This window comes from Cervus elaphus, chromosome 6 (assembly GCF_910594005.1).
Source record: "Cervus elaphus chromosome 6, mCerEla1.1, whole genome shotgun sequence".
NCBI classification, from domain to species: Eukaryota; Metazoa; Chordata; class Mammalia; order Artiodactyla; family Cervidae; genus Cervus; species Cervus elaphus.
In genome coordinates this window covers 51126797-51137786 of record NC_057820.1, presented here as the reverse complement: position 1 = coordinate 51137786, position 10990 = coordinate 51126797, and positions in this window count along the sequence as shown.

Genomic DNA, 10990 nt, shown 5'->3' with positions numbered 1-10990 from the left:
AGATAAAGTCTACCCCACAGGCACGGACCGTGTGAAAGATAAAGTATACCCCACAGCCACGGACTCGATGAAAGATAAAGTCTACCCCACAGCCACGGACCGTGTGAAAGATAGAGTCTATCCCACAGCCACGGGCCGTGTGAAAGATAGAGTCTGTTCCCACATCTAACGAACGTGTGAAAGATAAAGTCTATCCCACAGCCACGGACCGTGTGAAAGATAAAGTCTATCCCACAGGCACGGACCGTGTGAAAGATAAAGTCTATCCCACACCACGGACCGTGTGAAAGATAAAGTCTATTCCAACAGCCATGAACCGTGTGAAAGATAGAGTCTACCCCACAGGAAACGACCGTGTGAAAGATAGAGTCTATCCCACAGCCATGGACCGTGTGAAAGATAAAGTCTATCCCACAGGCACGGACCGTGTGAAAGATAAAGTCTACCCCACAGCCACGGACCGTGTGAACGATAAAGTCTACCCTACATCCACGAACCGTGTGAAAGATAATGTCTACCCCCCCGGCACGGACAGTGTGAAAGATAAAGTCTATCCCACAGGCACGGACCGTGTGAAAGATAGAGTCTATTCCCACAGCCACGGACCGTTTGAAAGATAAAGTCTACCCCACATCCACGGACCATGTGAAAGATAATGTCTACCCCACAGGCATGGACCTTGTGAAAGATAAAGTCTATCCCACAGCCACGGACCGTTTGAAAGATAAAGTCTATCCCACAGGTACGGACCTTGTGAAAGATAAAGTCTATCCGACAGCCACGGATCGTGTGAAAGATAAAGTCTATCGCACAGGCACAGACCGTGTCAAAAAGTCTATCCCACAGCCACGGACCATGTGAAAGATAAAGTCTATCCCACAGGCACGGACCGTGTGAAAAAGTCTATCACACAGCCACTTACCGTGTGAAAGATAAAGTCTATACCAGAGCCACGGACCATGTGAAAGATAAAGTCTACTCCACAGGCACGGACCGTGTGAAAGATAATGTCTACCCCACAGCCACGGACTGTATGAAAGATAAAGTCTACCACACAGCCACGGGCCGTGCGAAAGATAAAGTCTTTCACACAGCCACGGACCGTGTGAAAGATAGAGTCTATTCCCACAGCCATGGACCGTGTGAAAGATAAAGTCTATCCCACAGCCACAGACCGTGTGAAAGATAGAGTCTATTCCCACAGCCACGGACCATGTGAAAGAAAAAGTGTATCCCAAGCCACGGACCGTGTGAAAGATGGAGTCTTTCCCACAGGCACGGACCGTGTGAAAGATAAAGTCTACCCCTCAGCCACGGACCATGTGAAAGATAAAGTCTACTCCACAGCCACGGGCCGTGTGAAAGATAAACTCTACCCCACAGCCACGGGCCGTGTGAAAGATAAAGTCTACCCCACAGCCACGGACCGTGTGAAAGATAAAGTCGACCCCACATGCACGGACCATGTGAAAGATAATGTCTACCCCACAGGCACGGACCGTGTGAAAGATAAAGTCTACCCCACAGGCACGGGCCATGTGAAAGATAAAGTCTACCCCACAGCCACGGGCCGTGTGAAAGATAAAGTCTATCCCACAGCCACGGACCGTGTGAAAGATAAAGTCTACCCCACAGCCACGGACCGTGTGAAAGATAGAGGCTATCCCACAGCCACGGACCGTGTGAAAGATAGAGTCTGTTCCCACATCTAACGAACGTGTGAAAGATAAAGTCTATCCCACAGCCACGGATCATGTGAAAGATAAACTCTATCCCACAGGCACGGACCGTGTGAAAGATAAAGTCTATCCCACAGCCACGGACCGTGTGAAAAAGTCTATCCCACAGCCACGGACCATGTTAAAGATAAAGTCTATTCGCACAGCCACGGACCGTGTGAAAGATAAAGTCTACTCCCACAGCCACCTACTGTGTGAAAGATAAAGTCTACCACAAAGACACGGACCGTGTGAAAGATAAAGTCTATCCCACAGCCACGGAGCTTGTGAAAGATAAAGTCAACCCCACAGCCACGGACCGTGTGAAAGATAAAGCCTATTCACACAGCCACGGACCGTGTGAAAGATAGAGGCTATCCCACAGGAAACGACCGTGTGAAAGATAGAGTCTATCCCACAGCCACGGACCATGTGAAAGATAAAGTCTATCCCACAGGCACGGACCGTGTGAAAGATAATGTCTACCCCACAGCCACGGACCGTGTGAACGATAAAGTCTACCCCACATCCACGAACCGTGTGAAAGATAATGTCTACCCCACAGGCACGGACCGTGTGAAAGATAAAGTCTATCCCACAGGCACGGACCGTGTGAAAGATAGAGTCTATTCCCACAGCCACGGACCTTTTGAAAGATAAAGTCTACCCCACATCCACGGACCGTGTGAAAGATAATGTCTACCCCACAGGCACGGACCTTGTGAAAGATAAAGTCTATCCCACAGCCCCGGACCGTTTGAAAGATAAAGTCTGTCCCACAGGCACGGACCTTGTGAAAGATAAAGTCTATCCGACAGCCACGGAACGTGTGAAAGATAAAGTCTATCCCACAGGCACGGAACGTGTCAAAAAGTCTATCCCACAGCCATGGACCATGTGAAAGATAAAGTTTATCCCACAGGCACGGACCGTGTGAAAAAGTCTATCACACAGTCACTTACCGTGTGAAAGATAAAGTCTATACCAGAGCCACGGACCATGTGAAAGATAAAGTCTATTCCAAAGGCACGGATCGTGTGAAAGATAATGTCTACCCCAAAGCCACGGACTGTATGAAAGATAAAGTCTACCACACAGCCACGGTCCGTGCGAAAGATAAAGTCTTTCCCACAGCCACGGACCGTGTGAAAGATAGAGTCTATTCCCACAGCCATGGACCGTGTGAAAGATAAAGTCTATCCCACAGCCACAGACCGTGTGAAAGATAGAGTCTATTCCCACAGCCACGGACCATGTGAAAGAAAAAGTCTATCCCACAGCCACGGACCGTGTGAAAGATGGAGTCTTTCCCACAGGCACGGACCGTGTGAAAGATAAAGTCTACCCCACAGCCACGGACCATGTGAAAGATAAAGACTACTCCACAGCCACGGGCCGTGTGAAAGATAAACTCTACCCCACAACCACGGGCCGTGTGAAAGTTAAAGTCTACCCCACAGCCACGGACCATGTGAAAGATAATATCTACCCCACAGGCACGGACCGTGTGAAAGATAAAGTCTACCCCACAGGCACGGGCCATGTGAAAGATAAAGTCTACCCCACAGCCACGGGCCGTGTTGAAAGATAAAGTCTACCCCACAGCCACGGACCGTGTGAAAGATAAAGTCTACTCCACAGCCATGGACCGTGTGAAAGATAGAATCTATCCCACAGCCACAGACCGTGTGAAAGATAGAGTCTGTTCCCACATCTAACGAACGTGTGAAAGATAAAGTCTATTCCACTGGCACGTACCGTGTGAAAGATAAAGTCTATCCCACAGCCACGGACCGTGTGAAAGATACAGTCTATCACACAGCCATGGACCATGTGAAAGATAAATTCTATTCCCAGAGCCACGGACCTTGTGAAACATAAAGTCTATTCCCACAGCCACGGACCTGTGCGAAACATAAAGACTACTCCCACAGCCACGGACCATGTGAAAGATAAAGTCTACCCCAGGCCAAGGACCGTGTGAAAAAGTCTATCCCACAGGCATGGACCGTGTGAAAGATAAAGTCTATTCCACAGCCACGGACCGTGTGAAAGATAAAGTCTATCCCACAGCCACGGACCTTGTGAAAGCTAAAGTCTACCCCACAGGCACGGACCGTGTGAAAAATAAAGTCTATTCCCAGAGCCACGGACCGTGTGAAACATAAAGTCTATTCCCACAGCCACGGACCGTGTGAAAGATAAAGTCTACTACCACAGCCACGGACCATGTGAAAAATAAAGTCTACCCTACAACCAAGAACCGTGTGAAAGATAAAGTCTATCCCACAGCCATGGACCGTATGAAAGATAGAGTCTATTCCAACAGCCACGGACTGTGTGAAAGATAGAGGTTATCCCACAGCCACGGACCATGTGAAAGATAAAGTCTATCCCACAGTCATGGACCATGTGAAAGATAAAGTCTACCCCACAGCCACGGACCATGTGAAAGATAAAGTCTCTTCCCAGAGCCACGGACATTGTGAAACATAAAGTCTATTCCCACAGACATGGACCGTATGAACGATAAAGTCTACTCCCACAGCCTGGGACCGTGTGAAAGATAAAGTCTAACCCACAGACACGGACCGTGTGAAAGATAAAGTCCATCCCACAGGCACGGACCGTGTGAAAGATAAAGTCTATCCCACAGGAATGGACCGTGTGAAAGATAAAGTTTATCCCACAAGCACGGACCGTGGGAAAGATAGAGTCTATTCCCACAGCCACGGACCATGTGAAAGATAAAGTCTACCCCCCAGCCACGGACCGTGTGAAAGATAAAGTCTACACCACAGCCACGAACCGTGTGAAAGATAAAGTCTACACCAAAGCCACGGACCGTGTGAAAGATAAAGTCTATCCCACAGGCACGGACCGTGTGAAAAAGTCTATCCCTCAGGCATGGACCGTGTGAAAGATAAAGTCTATCCCACAGACACGGACCGTGTGAAAGATAAAGTCTACCGCACAGCCACGGACCGTGTGAAAGATAAAGTCTTTCCCACAGGCACGGACAGTGTGAAAGATAGAGTCTGTTCCCACAGCCACGGACCGTGTGAAAGATAAAGTCTACCCCACAACCACGGACCATGTGAAAGATAAAATCTATCCCACAGCCATATACCGTGTGAAAGATAAAGTCTACCCCACAGCCACGGACCATGTGAAAGATAAAGTCTACCCGACAGCCATGGACCGTGTGAAAGATAGAGTCTAATCCCACAGCCACGGACCATGTGAAAGATAGAGTCTATCCCACAGCCACGGACCGGATGAATGATACAGTGTATCCCACAGGCACGGACCATGTGAAAGATAAAGTCTACCCCACAGGCACGGAACGTGTGAAAGATAAAGTCTAATCCACAGCCACTGGCCGTGTGAAAGACAAAGTCTATCCCATAGGCACGGACCGTGTGAAAGATAAAGTCTATCCCACAGGAACGGGCCATATGACAGATAAAGTCTACCCCACAGCCACGGGCAGTGTGAAAGAAAAAGTCTATCCCACAGGCATGGGCCGTGTGAAAGATAAAGTCTACCCCACTGCCACGGGCCATTTGAAAGATAAAGTCTACCCCCCAGCCACGGACCGTGTGAAAGATAAAGTCTATCCCACAGCCACGGACAGTGTGAAAGATAAAATCTACCCCACAGCCACATACCTTGTGAAAGATAAAGTCTACCCCACATCCTGGGACCATGTGAAAGATAAAGTCCACCCCACAGCCATGGAACGTGTGAAAGATAGAGTCTAATCCCACAGCAGCGGACCATTTGAAAGACAGAGTCTATCCCACAGGCACGGACCATGTGAAAGTTAGAGTCTATCCCACAGGCACGGACCATGTGAATGATAAAGTCTACCCCACAGCCACGGACCATGTGAAAGATAAAGTCTAACCCACAGCCATGGACCGTGTGAAAGATAGAGTCTAATCCCACAGCCATGGACAATGTGAAAGATAGAGTCTAATCCCACAGCCACGGACCGTGTGAAAGATAGAGTCTATTCCACAGGCACGGACCGTGTGAATGATAAAGTCTATCCCACAGGCACGGACTGAGAGAAAGATAAACTCTATTCCCAGAGCCACGGACCAGGTGAAAGATAAAGTCTATCTCACAGCCACGGACCATGTGAAAGATAAAGTTTATCCCACAGGCACGGACCGTGTGAAAGATAGAGTCTATTCCCACAGCGACAGACCATGTGCAAGATAGAGTCTATCCCACAGGCACGGACCATGTGAAAGATAAAGTCTACCCCACAGGCACGGACCGTGTGAAAGATAAAGTCTATTCGCAGAGCCACGGACTGTGTGAAACATAAAGTCTATTCCCACAGCCACGGACCGTGTGAAAGATAAAGTCTACTACCACAGCCACGGACCGTGTGAAAAATAAAGTCTACCCCACAGCCACGGACTGTGTGAAAGATAAAGTCTATCCCACAGCCATGGACCATGTGAAAGATAGAGTCTATTCCCACAGCCACGGACTGTGTGAATGATAGAGGCTATCCCACAGCCACGGGCCATGTGAAAGTTAAAGTCTACCCGACAGCCACGGACCATGTGAAAGATAAAGTCTATCCCACAGCCACGGACCATGTGAAAGATAAAGTCTACCCCACAGCCACGGACCATGTGAAAGATAAAGTCTCTTCCCAGAGCCACGGACCTTGTGAAACATAAAGTCTATTCCCACAGACATGGACCGTATGAACGATAAAGTCTACTCCCACAGCCTGGGACCGTGTGAAAGATAAAGTCTACCCCACAGACACGGAACGTGTGAAAGATAAAGTCTATCCCACAGGCACGGACCGTGTGAAAGATAAAGTCTACCCCACAGCCACGGACCGTGAGAAAGAAAAGTCTATCCCACAGGCACAGACCGTGTGAAAGATAAAGTCTATCCCACAAGCACGGAGCGTATGAAAGATAGAGTCTATTCCCACAGCCACGGACCGTGTGAAAGATAAGGTCTATCCGACAACCACGGACCGAGAGAAAGATAAAGTCTAACCCACAGCGATGGACCGTGTGAAAGATAGAGTCTATTCCCACAGCGACAGACCATGTGCAAGATAGAGTCTATCCCTCAGGCACGGACCGTGTGAAAGTAAATTCTACCCCACAGGCACGGACCGTGTGAAAGATAAAGTCTATTCCCAGAGCCACGGACCGTGTGAAACATAAAGTCTATTCCCACAGCCACGGACCGTGTGAAAGATAAAGTCTACTACCACAGCCACGGACCATGTGAAAAATAAAGTCAACCCCACAGCCAAGGACCGTGTGAAAGATAAAGTCTATCCCACAGCCATGGACCGTATGAAAGATAGAGACTATTCCAACAGCCACGGACTGTGTGAAAGATAGAGGTTATCCCACAGCCACGGACCATGTGAAAGATAAAGTCAACCCCACAGCCACGGACCATGTGAAAGATAAAGTCTATCCCACAGCCACGGACCATGTGAAAGATAAAGTCTACCCCACAGCCACGGACCATGTGAAAGATAAAGTCTCTTCCCAGAGCCACGGACCTTGTGAAACATAAAGTGTATTCCCACAGACATGGACCATATGAACGATAAAGTCTACTCCCACAGTCTGGGACCTTGTGAAAGATAAAGTCTATCCCACAGACACGGACCGTGTGAAAGATAAAGTCTATCCCACAGCCACGGACCGTGTGAAAGATAAAGTCTACCCCACAGCCACGGACCATGTGAAAGATAAATTCTATTCCCAGAGCCACGGACCTTGTGAAACATAAAGTCTATTCCCACAGCCACGGACCTGTGCGAAACATAAAGACTACTCCCACAGCCACGGACCATGTGAAAGATAAAGTCTACCCCACAGCCAAGGACCGTGTGAAAAAGTCTATTCCACAGGCACGGATCGTGTGAAAGATAAAGTCTATCCCACAGCCACGGACCGTGTGAAAGATAAAGTCTATCCCACAGCCACGGACCGTGTGAAAGCTAAAGTCTACACCACAGCCACGGACCGTGTGAAAGATAAAGTCTACCCACAGCCACGGACCGCGTGAAAGATGAAGTCTACTCCACAGCCACGGACCATGTGAAAGATAAAGCTTACCCCACAGCCACGGGTGTTGGGAAAGATAAAGTCTACCCCACAGACACGGACCACCTGAAAGATAAAGTTTATCCCACAGCCACAGACCATGTGAAAGATAAAATCTACCCCACAGCCACGGACCATGTGAAAGATAAAGTCTATTCCACATGCACGGACCGTGTGAAAAATAAAGTCTATCCCACAGCCACGGACTTTGTGAAAAAGTCTATCCGACAGGCACGGACCGTGTGAAATATAAAGTCTATCCCACAGGCACGGACCGTATGAAAGATAAATTCTACCCCAGAGCCACGGACCATGTGAAAGATAAATTCTATTCCCAGAGCCACGGACCTTGTGAAACATAAAGTCTATTCCCAGAGCCACGGACCGTGTGAAAGATAAAGACTATTCCCACAGCCACGGACCATGTGAAAGATAAAGTCTAACCCACAGCCACAGACCGTGTGAAAAAGTCTACCCCACAGCCACGGACCATGTGAAAGATAAAGTCTATCCCACAGGCACGGACCGTGTGAAAGATAAACTCTATCCCACAACACGGACCGTGTGAAAGATAAAGCCTACCCCACATGCACGGACCGTGTGAAAGATAAAGTCTATTCCCAGAGCCACGGACCGTGTGAAACATAAAGTCTATTCCCACAGCCACGGAACATGTGAAAGATAAAGTCTACTACCACAGCCACGGACCATGTGAAAAATAAAGTCTACCCCACAGCCAAGGACCGTGTGAAAGATAAAGTCTACCGCACAGCCACGGACCGTGTGAAAGATAAAGTCTTTCCCACAGGCACGGACAGTGTGAAAGATAACGTCTAACCCACTGCCACGGACCATGTGAAAGATAAAATCTATCCCACAGCCATATACCGTGTGAAAGATAAAGTCTACCCCACAGCCACAGACCATGTGAAAGATAAAGTCTACCCGACAGCCATGGACCATGTGAAAGATAGAGTGTAATCCCACAGCCACGGACCATGTGAAAGATAGAGTCTATCCCACAGCCACGGACCGGGTGAATGATAGAGTCTATTCCACAGGCCCGGACCATGTGAAAGATAAAGTCTATCCCACAGGCACGGACCGTGTGAAAGATAAAGTCTACCCCACAGGCACGGAATGTGTGAAAGATAAAGTCTAATCCACAGCCACTGGCCGTGTGAAAGATAAAGTCTACCCCACAGCCACGGGCCGTGTGAACGACAAAGTCTATCCCATAGGCACGGACCGTGTGAAAGATAAAGTCTATCCCACAGGAACGGGCCATATGAAAGATAAAGTCTACCCCACAGCCACGGGCCGTGTGAAAGATAAAGTCTATCCCACAGGCATGGGCCGTGTGAAAGATAAAGTCTACCCCACTGTCATGGGCCATTTGAAAGATAAAGTCTACCCCCCAGCCACGGACCGTGTGAAAGATAAAGTCTATCCCACAGCCATGGACCGTGTGAAAGATAAAATCTACCCCACAGCCACGGACCACGTGAAAGATAAAATCTACCCCACAGCCACATACCGTGTGAAAGATAAAGTCTACCCCACATCCACGGACCATGTGAAAGATAAAGTCCACCCCACAACCATGGACCGTGTGAAAGATAGATTCTAATCCCACAGCAACGGACCATGTGAAAGACAGAGTCTATCCCACAGGCACGGACCATGTGAAAGATAGAGTCTATCCCACAGGCACGGACCATGTGAATGATAAAGTCTACCCCACTACCACGGACCATGTGAAAGATAAAGTCTACCCCACAGCCACGGACCGTGTGAAAGATAGAGTCTATCCTACAGGCACGGATCGTGTGAATGATAAAGTCTATCCCACAGGCACGGACTGTGAGAAAGATAAACTCTATTCCCAGAGCCACGGACAGTGTGAAAGATAAAGTCTATCCCACAGCCACGGACCGTGTGAAAGATAAAGTTTATCCGACAGGCACGGACCGTGTGAAAGATAGAGTCTATTCCCACAGTGACAGACCATGTGCAAGATAGAGTCTATCCCACAGGCACGGACCATGTGAAAGATAAAGTCTACCCCACAGGCACGGGCCGTGTGAAAGATAAAGTCTATTCGCAGAGCCACGGACTGTGTGAAACATAAAGTCTATTCCCACAGCCACGGACCGTGTGAAAGATAAAGTCTACTACCACAGCCAAGGACCGTGTGAAAAATAAAGTCTACTCCACAGCCACAGACTGTGTGAATGATAGAGGCTATCCCACAGCCAAGGGCCATGTGAAAGATAGAGTCTATTCCCACAGCCACGGACTGTGTGAATGATAGAGGCTATCCCACAGCCACGGGCCATGTGAAAGTTAAAGTCTACCCCACAGCCACGGACCATGTGAAAGATAAAGTCTATCCCACAGCCACGGACCATGTGAAAGATAAAGTCTACCCCACAGCCACGGACCATGTGAAAGATAAAGTCTCTTCCCAGAGCCACGGACCTTGTGAAACATAAAGTCTATTCCCACAAATATGGACTGTATGAACGATAAAGTCTACTCCCACAGCCTAGGACTGTGTGAAAGATAAAGTCTACCCCACAGACACGGAACGTGTGAAAGATAAAGTCTATCCCACAGGCACGGACCGTGTGAAAGATAAAGTCTACCCCACAGCCACGGACCGTGAGAAAGATAAAGTCTATCCCACAGGCACGGACCGTGTGAAACATACAGTCTATCCCACAAGCACGGAGCGTGTGAAAGATAGAGTCTATTCCCACAGCCACGGACCGTGTGAAAGATAAAGTCTATCCCACAGCCCCGGACCATGTGAAAGATAAAGTCTATCCCACAGGAACGGACCGTGTGAAAGATAAAGTCTATCCCACAGCCACAGACCGTGTGAAAAAGTCTATCCCACAGCCACAGACCGTGTGAAAGATAAAGTCTATTCCACAGGCATGGACCATGTGAAAGATAAAGTCTATCCCACAGGCACGGGCCGAGTGAAAAAGTCGATCCCACAGGCACGGACCGTGTGAAAGATAAAGTCTGTCCTAGAGGCACGGACCGTGTGAAAGATAAAGTCTATCCCACAGCCACGGACCGTGTGAAAGATTCAGTCTATCACACAGCCACGGACCATGTGAAAGATAAATTCTATTCCCAGTGCCACGGACC